Source organism: Phyllopteryx taeniolatus, chromosome 17 (assembly GCF_024500385.1).
Source record: "Phyllopteryx taeniolatus isolate TA_2022b chromosome 17, UOR_Ptae_1.2, whole genome shotgun sequence".
Lineage (NCBI taxonomy): Eukaryota > Metazoa > Chordata > Actinopteri > Syngnathiformes > Syngnathidae > Phyllopteryx > Phyllopteryx taeniolatus.
The window spans coordinates 6147585-6160000 of NC_084518.1; the positions used below are offsets into that span (position 1 = coordinate 6147585).

Here is a 12416-nt window from a genome sequence, read left to right on the forward strand (position 1 = left end):
CACAATATAAATTTGTGGAATTTTTATGCCCGGAATTTTGCCTTATAGGTACCTTATCTCGTATTTTTTTGGCTTGCATAACGTGCACGTCATCAAGTGTTATTCAAGTGAGCCTTATAATTCTTGACACGCATGTTTATGTCACTTTATAATAATAATAATAACGATTGGTAAGCACATATGCCTCACAGTTCTCACCGTGCCTGCGTGGGTTTCCTCCGGGTACTCCGGTTTCTTCCCACATCCCCAAAACATGCATGGTAGGTTAATTGAAGACTGTGAGTGCGAATGGTTGTTTATTTCTATGTGCCCTGCGATTGGCTGGCGACCAGTTCAGGGTGTACCCCGCCTCTCGCCCGAAGATAGCTGGGATAGGCTCCAGCACGCCCGCGACCCTAGTGGGGAGAAGCGGTACAGAAAATGGATGGAATAATAATACTAAAAGCTCAACGCATTCTACTTTTGGATCCAAGACTGGTCTGTAATTGCAGAGTAGCGCCTCTAGAGGTCCTACTTGAACAGTCAGTGTATCACAACATGGCCCTCGTCCTTCCATCCGTCCATTTTCTGTAGCGCTTTATCCTCAACCAGGGTCGCGGGTGTGCTGGCGCCTATCTCAGTTGACTGGGCGAGATGCGGGGTACACCCTTAACTGGTCGTCTTTCGCTCAATTGTTGTTTATACCTGCAAGTATGAGGTACTCTTCATAAAGTGGCTCACCCTGAAAATAAAAATAAAAATGTTATCTTGTTTAGTTTCAAACAGTGTTTAAAAAACCGGGGTGAATATTTCTGAGTCCATTTCCCCCCGCACATTAACAACAATATTTCTCAATTAAATTAAAATATTACATGTTAACACTAGCTGTTGACTATCTAAATGTTATATCTATTTAAATATGTAATATAATATATATAATATATCGATGAGCATTCCTGAACTTTCTCAGTCTTTTTTGCCACCCGGTCCCAGCTCTTTTGGGAACGTGTTGCATCCATAAAATTCTAAGTTAATGATTATTTGCTAAAAACAATCAAGTTTATCAGTTTGAACATTAAATATCTTGTCTTTGTAGTGCATTCAATTAAACATAGGCTGAACATGATTTGCAAATCACTGTATTCTGTTTACATTTAACACAATGTCCCAACTTCATTGGAATTGGGGTTGTAATAGAAGACCACTCTTTTGTTCTGTCTGTCGCTATGCCTCCGTGGCATAAATAGATGAAAAAAGACACATTATTCATTGTAAATATAATTTTTTTGAGCAATTAAGTAAACAAGTACAAACAGTAAATGAACAGGTCATTTAAATAGACATATTGTGATCGGTTATCGTTTTTTTTTTAAACTCGCTGATCGGTGATCGGCCCCCAAAATCCTGATCATGTAAAGCCTTTCGCCCACGTTGGCAGCGTCTGATGTTGAACTCCATTATTCATTCTTTTCAACGTTCAACATACAAAAGAAATTCTCAAATACAATATATTATGCTTGGTTGTTTGTGTGTGTCGTTTCATGATTACTGTAAAATATCTTATATTAGACGGCATGTCCCAGTATCATTTGGGGAAATTCCACATGTGATTCTCATGTTGTAAGAAAGAGCCCTCTTGCTGCTCAGATATGGCTGAAGAGGTTATTACTTACGATGGTATGCAAGCAGTGGACACATCTCATCCATGTGTCAGTTCATCATGTCATGCTGTGATATTTTGTAAATAGGTTTGTGTCCTCGTGTCAAGTGTGATTTTCTCCCATCCGTTTTCCCTCTTCACGTGCTTTCCCACTCACGCTATTCTGTCCGACTGCAAAAAGTGTGATGTCTATTCAGATCTTCAAGGTCACGCTGAACACGAGTAAGGTTGTCTAAGCAGTGCCTCCGAATTTACTTTTAAGAAATATTTTTAAAATGACATGCATTTTGTTCCTCAGATACAGCAAATACAATTACTACAAGTACAATTCTATTTATAATAGAATTTAAGTGTTGACATTTTATTTTTTTCATACATGCAACCAGGGTCATGGATGAGCTGGAGCCTCCCCAGCTGATTTTGGACGAAAGGCGGGGTACACCCAGGATTGATCGCCAGCCAATTGCAGGGCAGTTAGAGACAAACAACCATTCACATTCACAGATGCATGAATGTATTCTTGTAATATTAAAACGTTTTTCCCAGCGTGCGCTATAACTTTATTATTTTAACATTGAGACTTTTCACTTGTAGAATAATGACTTTCTTCGAAAGATTGTGTGATTTCCGAAGACGAAAAATATGGCGGCGCCCCTTGCATAGATTTGGAAAAGCAGCTATTACAAGACAAAATTTCCCTTTTCACAAGTCTTTTTGCTTTTTCAGCAGCGGATTGTCGCTTGGTTCTTTTCTCTTTTCCTTCACCAGCTCGCTAGCAGCGGTAACTCGCAGAGAGCCACGTGAGATTCGCGCCGCTACATCAGCGCCAACTCGTCTGCCACGGAGGAACCCAGCCCCCGTGTCAATGCCGCTGAAGAGAATTCCCCTTCGACTGAGGATTTACTTGTTTCGACAGAGACGCAGACTCTCCCTCTCAATCGACAAGAAATTGTCAATTACACTTGACTTGCTTCGCCAAGAGATCACCAAACTCCGAAAGAGTTTGAAGTTCACGCAACAACAGGTCAAAGAGCCAAAACTAGATAATACCGCACTTCGATCAAACATGATGTCAACATCAGCGGAATTACAAACTCTTAGACTGGAATATAAAATCTTGAAAGAAGCTACGCTGGACATTCAATCAAGAAGCATGCGCGACAATCTCATTTTCTCGGGCATTCCAGAAAATGTTCCAGAAGAACCCGAGGCGCAGATTAAAAAGTTCATGATGTCCGTGCCAAGATACAGCAAGATACAGTCGACAAGATTACCTTTCACCGTGTTCATTGATTGGAGGCCGTCGTCCGGGAAACCGACCACGTCCCATCATTGCAAAGTTTGAACACTTTCAGCAAAAAGTGTTCATGAAATCAAAAGGTCGTGAGCTCAAAGGGACTTTGTTTGGAATGAACGACCAGTTCCCCAAGGAAATCAACAAGAGGTGTAAAATCATGTACCCGATGAAGAATCACCGCGAGAAAGGCAAATAGTGATTCCAACGTCATGCCCTGGCTCTTCTAGATAAGTATTTATTCTGATCTGTTATCATTATTAATTGTCAAAAGCGTATTGTATTCTGTTTCATTCTGTCCACTTTTGCTTAGACAAACCAAAAAACTGAATCACGCATGCCACCAGCATCAATTCTCACTCCTGTCCGTTTTCCTGCTCTGCTTGTTTCCACACACACTAAACACACAAGTCGCTCAAAACTCTTCTTGCACTACAAACAACCACCACACACCATATTATCCCATAGTCACTAATGCTTGTTTTCTATCTTGTGTTTGTTGGCTACCCTTCTATATACCCTGGCTTTGCTGTACTGAAATATAGCATCTTTATCGCGCTTTCTCAATAACATTTGTCAACACAATCCTAAAAAATCTTCCGAAAACTGTCAAAAAAGCAACCACAAAGAATACATCGTACCCAAACTATTTAAAATTACTATACACGCACCCATACCCATTGTCACACTTAACGTTTGTGTCATGGAATGTCAATAGATCCCAGGCAAAGAGAATTAAGATTATGGATTATATCACTAAATTTAAAACAGACCTCCTCCTATTACAAGAAACACACCTTATTGAGTCAGAAGAAAAATGCCTCTGAGTAATTTCACTCTGGCTTTTACAACAGTAGACAAAGAAGAGTCTCAATAAGAGTTCATAAAAGACTACTTTTGAAAATAAATACCGTATTTTCACGACCATAGGGCGCACCGTAATAAAAGGCGCAGTCTCAGTTACGGGGTCTATTTCTGTATTTAACACATACATCAGGCACACTGTATTATTGGGGGCAGGCATGGTAAAAGATACGCTAGCTTAAAACCCCGCCCCGCCCCGCCCCGTCCATTTTGGAGAAAATGTACAACTTTTAAGTGCGCCTTATGGTCGTGAAAATACGGTAGTACAGTAGCAGATCCAGAAGGCCGATACATAATTATTCAGGCTACAATATTGAACAAACTTTACACAATTGTCAATGTATACGCTCCGATTAAATATGATCCAGCCTTATTCCACACACTCTTTTCACACTTGTCAAACTTGTCAGCCAATTCTACAATTATCAGGGCAACTTTAACCTTACGCTAAATCCCTTAATAGATCGCTCAAATCTCAAAAATAGCAATCAGCCCCAATATATTAGAGCAGCATATGGACAACTCTGGTCTTGTTGACATATGGAGGCTGAAAAACCGTACAAAAACAAAATACACATTTTTCTAGTCGGTTCACCGCTCTTTCTCAAGAATAGATTTTTTTTCTCTCAAACAATTCGGCAGCTCAAAGAATTACCTCCAAAATACATCCAATCATCATCAGCGACCATGCACCAATTTCTCTCAATCTACAAATTGAGTTTGGGACCCCCACCAACATGGCGCTTTAGCACATTCCTCTCGAAGGACCCAGGTTTTGATTATTTCGTGAGGAAGGAATGGGACGAGTTTTTGAAATTCAACGACTCCCCAACCATATCCCCATCTCTGCAGTGGGGAAACCGGGAAAGCTGTCTTGCGAAGTCGAATCAAATCATACTCTTCGTACAAGAAAAAACAAGAACAAAAATTAGAATGAGGAAAAAATTAAACACCTCAAGGGAAGAATATGCAATTAATCCGACAGATGCACTTAGAAACCAACATCAAAAGGCAAAACATCAATTCGACGTTATCTTATCACAGAGAACAGATTTTCTACAACAGTTAAGATACACTAACCTTTAGTACAATAATAAATCAGGAAAATTTCTTGTGAACCAACAGCGCAAAAAAGAAAATCATTAATTACAGTCATTCAAGATTCAAATGGCAACTGTACACAGTCACCGCTAGAAATAAATGAAATATTTTACAATTATTATAGCAGCTCATACGCATCTTCGAACAACCCAGAACAAAAAGAAATTGAAACTTTTATGAAGGATCTAAACATTCCTCAATTGAATACAGAAATTAAAGACAATCTCGATGTTCCTTTAACAATCACAGAATTACATAACGCATTAAAAAAAATATGCAATTGGGACGAGCGCCTGGCCTGGACGGAATCTCCGTCGAATTCATTAAACATTTCTGACCAATACTAGCGCCTCTATTTTTCAGAACAGTAATAAGTAGCCATATGAACACAGCTTCAATTATTACTAAAGTCAGGTAAATACCCCACTCTCCCGGCTAATTATCAGCCCTTATCACTGATTAATGTAGATATCCAGATTTTCTCAAAAGCCCTCGCAGCGAGACTTGAGAAGGTACTCCCGTCGATAATCCACTACGACCAAACTGGTTTCATTGAAGGTAGAAGTTCCACAAATAATGTCAGATGTCTGTTAAATTGAATAAGCATGCCACAGCGTAAAAATCTAAATGCAATCACATGTCACTTGACGCAGAGAAAGCTTTTGATAAAGTTAACTGGGCTTTCCTGATTGCAGTACTTTACAAATCTGGCTTTGGAGACTCATTTATACATTGGATAGCAACATTATACAACTCGCCGAAAGCGACAGTCACCACAAATGGGATTACTTCACAATGTTTTACATTAAAAAGAGGAACCAGACAAGGATGTCCACTCTCACCAATGCTATTTGCAATATTCATTGAACCTCTTGCTGCCGCTATACATCAGAATGCTAATATTTAAAGGTATCTGCTCGCTAGTGACAGAACACAAAATCAATCTGTATGCTGATGATATTCTTTATTTACAGGAACCCAAGTCTTCTCTTCAGGCACTCTTCAATCTCATTAAAACATTTTCACAAATATCAGATTACTCTATCAACTGGACAAAATCAACAATACTCCCAATAACAGAAAACTCATGGAATCCTGCAGATCAAATCCCAGATTACCCCATTCCTATAGGAAACATTAAGTATTATTTCACCAAAACTCACAGAGCTAACCAATCTAAATTACACACCACTTCCGGAAAAATTCTCATCTGATTTAAGACACTGGAATAACTTGTTTATATCACTACTGGGAAGAATAGCCACAATAAAAATGAAAACCTTACCTCAAATAAATGATTTATTCTCAATGATTCCATTTAAGACCACATTTAAATGGTTTCGAACATCAAATTCTGCCGTAATAAATTTTTATTAAAAAAAAAATAAGAAAAATAGAATAAATTTATCCACTCTTCAGATTAGTTTATCCACTCTTCAGAGAAGTAAACAGCAGGGAGGCCTAAATTCTATCAACTTTAAACACTATTATTTCGCTAACCAATTACAATACCTCATCAAATGGATGCACCGCAATGAGGAGCATCATTCTTGGCTAGAATTGGAACAGATAGACTACAACTACATCAAACTCCAAAAACGCCCATTTATTTCCACAAGTCTTAAACGCCATTAATGCTTCAATAACCCAATAATCGCATCCACCTTAACGGCTTGGTGAAAAGGTTTAGAATCTACAGGATCTCAATTAGCTCCCAGTATGCTCACCCCAATCTGTCATAATCCAGATTTCAAAATTAACAATATACCCCTTCATTTTAGCACATGGGAACAACATGGAATTGACCACCTACAACTATTTAACCATAATGTTTTTAGGACACGTGATGAACTGTTCAAATAATTCCAAATAACAGGGGGAAAGTTTATTCAATACAATAAATTAAAAGCAGCAATAAAAATAATAATACCAAAACCAACACTCCAGATACACGGGGTTGGGCCAATGATAGTCATAGTAACAAGGGGGGAGGTGGGTTCTCACTAAGCTTCATGGCGGTGCTCCTGAGGCCGGGCCCCCGGGCTGGATGACTGCTTGGCATTGGGGCTCCCCTCTTATGCCCCGCAGTTGCTCCCTGGGTTCCCCTCCTTTATTGTTCCATTGTCGGGGGCCCCTATACGCTCTCCTTTCCAACAAACAAGGGACATCGTCCCACCCTTGGGCTGGACGGGGACTGGCAGCATCGTGATCGGGGGGGGGGGAGGGGGTCTCTTGCTCTCCTGTGGGTGGCGGGTGGGGTGGGGATGGTGTTATTGGGTCCCTGCAGCCTCCTCCGGGTGGCCGGTTGTTGTGGTGCATCGGTGGGGCTGGCGGACCGCCCTGAGTCCCTCTCTGTGGGACGTGTCCCGTCCGCGGGGCTGCTCTCGGGTGGACTCCTGGGCCCGATCCCGCCTCTCAATTGATCGGGTGGGGTCCTCAGCCACCGCGGTGCAGGCACAGCAATTACAGGACACTTCTGTCAGTCATTGTGTATGCGAAACAGTCTCAATTCACTTGCATGTGTCCGCAGGCACACACCCCTGGGAGTCTTTCGCTGGGTGTGGGGTCACTCACAAATAACTAATGAATATACAAATTGCTTGGGTATCCTCATTGAAGGCCTCTTTATACTCCCGCGGTTGCGCGGCTGACAACGCCCGCATTGCATCACGTGACTGACGAATTGCCCCGCGTGGCCCCTCTGCGTAGCATGACGCGCACACGGCAAAAAGTGTTGGTGCGCATCAAACGTCGCAGAGATCATCTCTCATGATTGGTCCGTTTAGTCACATGCTGTGATGACGTACTCAGTGTGCCCCTTGGTTCTACATAACATCTACGCCGCTGCCTTCTCGATCGATTTTGCAGCATAATTAAACGAATCATCTGGTCATCTCGGTCAATTTGTTCTAGCAGACACTGTTCTGCGGTCGCCATTGTTGTTGCTTTGTTTCTTGTTCCTGAAAGGAAAGGAAAAACGGCTACCGGAAATGGCCCAAAAAATGCAGAGGAAACGTCACCCTGTGGTGTCCTAATATAGCCAATATTAGCCGTAGCGACACTCCCAACTTGGAGGTGAACTGCAGTACATTTTCAAAACTTCATGCGTGGTTTGCGCTTGAGTATAAAGATATAAGATACAAAGAAGCCTTCACACTCTCGTCCTATAGACTTTTATATTTTACCTAGTCACCCCCACCACACTTCAGGTGTACAGCCGGGGTCACAACCCTTGTCCTGCATGCTTCTTCTCCTGTCCTTGTCCTGTCCTATCTTGTCCTGTCCTTCCCTCACAGGGTGTAGCACTACTACACCATACAACACTCCTATATAATGTTCCATTGTTCTAAATATATCAGGATTTACTTTTCTCATCTTGTTTACAGTTAGTGCTTTGTGTTTTGTCTTCTTTTCTCACTCACAAACTTTGTTCTGTTCGACTCTGATTCTCAATGTATATCCATAAAACTAAGAAACCAGAGCAGCAGCTTAAAAACTCCGTGACACATTAAAACTGTTTCGGCATAAAAGGGATACAGAGCCTCCATTCTGCTTGAGCTAACAGCCGAATGGGGCAAAAAGAAAAGGAAAACAAACACAAAAATAAACCCAAACAAACAAAATAACTACAATACAGAACATCAAACATTTCAAAAAGAAAAAGAAAAAACGAAATGAAAACCTAAACCCCAGCATAATGTAGGGATTACATTTTAATTATATTCATGTGTTGTATTGACTCATTATTACACGTTTGTTTTGTCTCAATTGAAATTAAAATACAGTCTTCTAATTGCCTAATGAGACCTCCTGCGTCACATTCAAAGCGTTTTAGCTTATTCTATTTGTTCGTTATATTGCTCAACTTTCTGTCACTTGTACAGGGCACGCACACGACAGAACGCTCGCCGCCCCCCCAAAAAAAAATAAAAAATAAAAAATGAAAATACAGGAATCGCTATTAATATTTGAAGTGAGTTTTATTAATCACAAATAGAGTGGTTCTAGAACGGACAAATCCCCCCATTAAGCCCTCAAAGAACGTGTGAGTTTAGATGACAACATGTTTTCATGGCATAGTGAATAGTAAAATAAAGACAGTACTGTGTGACTGTTCAGTTCAGATTGCCCTTGAATATAAAAAACAACTACACAGTAACTGCGTGTAGATAATCTTTAACACCTGTTTTCCGTGTGAAATGACATGTAAATGTCATACATGTTTTGCCGTTCCAAGCTGACATGACTTGTGGTTTGTGAAATGGTGACGTTAAAGCGCTCCATTTGCAACCTTGCAGCAATATGAGTTTTACAAACAGTCAATACAAGCGAGTAGTATTCTGTTGCCTAATAGTGTCCTTAGCAAAAATATTTTCCACTATATTTAGGCACTACAGCAATATATTTCTGTCTATTTCAGCATGTCTACTGTAATCTATGGGGAAAAAATATCTACAAATTTGCAGATATGTGAAGACGGAAAGCAGGAATTTGTGGTTATATCATTCCTCTCAAACGCCATGCTTGTGGATTAATAAATAAAAACATGAAACCTCAGGCAGAATAACAGAAGTGGGTGAGAGAAACATCAATTTTAACGGCAGAAGGCACTTGGGGAGGAATGAAATTTGTATAAATGAAGGGGGAGCCTGCATGACTCCTTTACCTCAGTTTGGCTCCATTAGTGATCTCAAATGAGTTTTGCGGTAGTGTAAACTCATTTTCGTTAGCATGTTGACTATCTTAAAATGTTCACAAAGCGGTATGAACAAATTCCCACGTGCAAATGCTTCTCTGCCATGATGATATTCAGTTAACATTGTGCACAGATTCATGGACAAGGTGATCATAAAGGATGTATAGAATTTACATCCTTCAAAGTATGACGAGAAAAATGACTTAATGAAGAAAGTGAATCGCTCAGCTGTCTAACAGTCACATGGCTCAGTGTGGAAACATGGTGTCACATTTTGCCAAGCTGCCAACATGCTATGAATGTAATGGTTTAATGTTACCTTTTTATCAGTCTTATAAATGGAAAGTTTCATATTGTCTTTTAATAGGATCTTTTTTTTCATTATCTTGAATGCAATTAAACAACACAAAGTACCTATATACAATCAGTAACATTGTTAACCTTCCAGAGCCCTAAGAGGAATGAATATAACATCTAAAATGATATTGTCCACCCCACACCCTATTTGCAAATAAATCTATGTTAAATAAGATCTAGCTAAAAAAAAAAAAAAAAAAAAAAAGCATGAGCAAAAATAGACGAGATTAATCAGTTTTCATTATTGTACCTATAGTAAATTTCAGTTGAACCTGCAAAGTTTACTGCCCTAAAAGTTGTACAACTTGGAGTTTCTGGAAAAATACGCTTCAAAAGTCAAAACAGAATTTGGTGGTTGAAATCAAAATTGAAACAACTCAACAATACTACTGCGGATTAATTTTTGTCGTCTTTTTTTCCTCTTTTTTTTGTGATGCCACTTCAAAGAATACCATAAATCGATCCAGTCATCCATCCAACTTCTTCCGCTATTTGGGGTTGGGTTGTGGGGACAGCAGCTTAAACAGGATGATCATAAAAGATGTATGGAATTTACATCCTTCAAAGAATGACAAGAAAAATGACAATGAAGAAAGTGAGCAGGACCCCAAGATACTTGAAGTCCTCTACTCTGGCCAGCACTTCATTCCTGACCCTAGGGGGGGGGGTCCTCTAACTCTACTCTTTTCCGACAGAGGAGCATTGCCTCAGATTTGGAGGTGTGAGAGATGATATTCCACGCCCCTCGAGCCCGCCTCTGTTGTCGGGGATTGGACCACCAAGGTTCCCACCTTAAGCCGCCACCCAGTTCCCAATGTACCCGACCCCGTTGGCCCTTCCCACAGGTGGTGTGCCCATGGGAAGTAAAACAATACCACTTATGACAAGACAAAAAGTGTGATGAAAAGATCGGATAACCATAATAGAATCTTAGAGGAAAGAATCTGGTGACAGAGGACAATATGAGCATCCATCCATCCATCCATCCATCCATTTTCTTTACCGCTTCTCCTCACTAGGGTCACGGGCTACTGGAGCCTATCCAAGCTATCTTCGGGCGGGAGTCGGGGTACACCCTGAACCGGTCGCCAGCCAATTGCAGGGCACAATGAAACAAACAACCATTCGCACTCACATTCACACCTACGGGCAATTTACAGTCTTCAATCAACCTACCGCGCATGTCTTTGGGATGTGGGAGGAAACCGGAGTGCCCAGAGAAAACCCACCCAGGCACGGGGAGAACATGCAAACTCCACAGAGGTGGGGCCGGGATTTGAACCCCGATCCCCAGAACTGTGAGGCAGATGTGCTAATCAGTCGCCCACCGTTCCGGCACAATATGAGCAATACAATGAATTAAATAAACTGCATCCACAAATTCATGTATAGTAATGTAAATAAATAGCCTCTGGTGGAAACCTAATGCAAATGTAAAAAATGCAATGTAAAAATTATCAGAGAAGCTTGTCGACAATGACATTTTTACTGAGCTGCAATGGATGGTATGACGACAATGTCTACTATCAATTTTAAACAGTACATACCGATGAAGCAGCAAAAACTCAAGATGTGCTTTTATGCTGGCTGCAGGCTGATACATACAATACTTAATTAATTCTAGCAGTACCTATAAAATGCCACAGTCACAGCATCACTTCCTGTTCTTGCTTCATTACGTGTTAGACATATTCAACGGGTGAGTAGTTTTATTTTGCAGTGGCACTTGTATGACAGCTATTATTTTAAAATCTGACTTTAAACATTGACTGTATCATTAGTAAAGGTTTAATTATGGTGGCCCTTTCAACAAATTCACTTTACATTGCATTTTGTTTGTTATTATTTCTATTACTTTGCTGGTTCCGCCGTACTTGATAATACAGCTGATGCAATTCCACAAAGTTGTGTGAGCAGTATCTTTTGTTACTACAGGCTCTGTTGACAACAGGTTTTAACTGTCAATTAAAAGGACCAGGTAAAGGTCGAAGGCTCTCGCAAGTCGTTCAATGTGTTTCTATTTAAAACCTGCAGAAACAAACCCTGTATTACAGCATGTTTTCATAAAGGGCAAAGGGGTCTGGAAGGCTAACTCACACAACCTGTCAAACTTCTATTCTAATCGTGTAATACTGAACGCACATTTGTATACCAACAGGACAGTAAATTCAATATATACAAGATGAACAGCAAGCAGAGAAGGACACTTAAAACCAAGAAAACGCAGCATTGATTGCGTACAGTGTTTCACAGCATTTGACTGGCACTCTTCAAAACCTCTTTCTAAGACTACAAATAAACAGAGGTTGTTTTTTTTTTTTTTTTTTTTTTTTTGGACAACAGAAACTGGGCAATCCCAGCGGAGAGCATTCAATATGCAAGACCGCTGATCATGAACCACTTGTTGATATGCTGACACAAATCTGCTTTGATGAGTCGTTCTTTGTTTCCGATGGCAAAGGTAT

The 12416-nt window shown here is 40.3% G+C and overlaps 1 protein-coding gene across 1 annotated transcript in view; it reads right to left on the reverse strand.

Annotated features, from left to right (window-relative positions):
- Window positions 1–8859: 8859 nt before the first annotated feature.
- Window positions 8860–12416, reverse strand: part of jam3b (junctional adhesion molecule 3b) — a 47287-nt gene continuing 43730 nt past the window's right edge. Inside the window, exon 9 of the mRNA XM_061751327.1 lies at window positions 8860–12416. This exon is cut by the window's right edge and continues 594 nt beyond it. The gene's annotated coding sequence lies outside the window, so the exon portion shown is untranslated.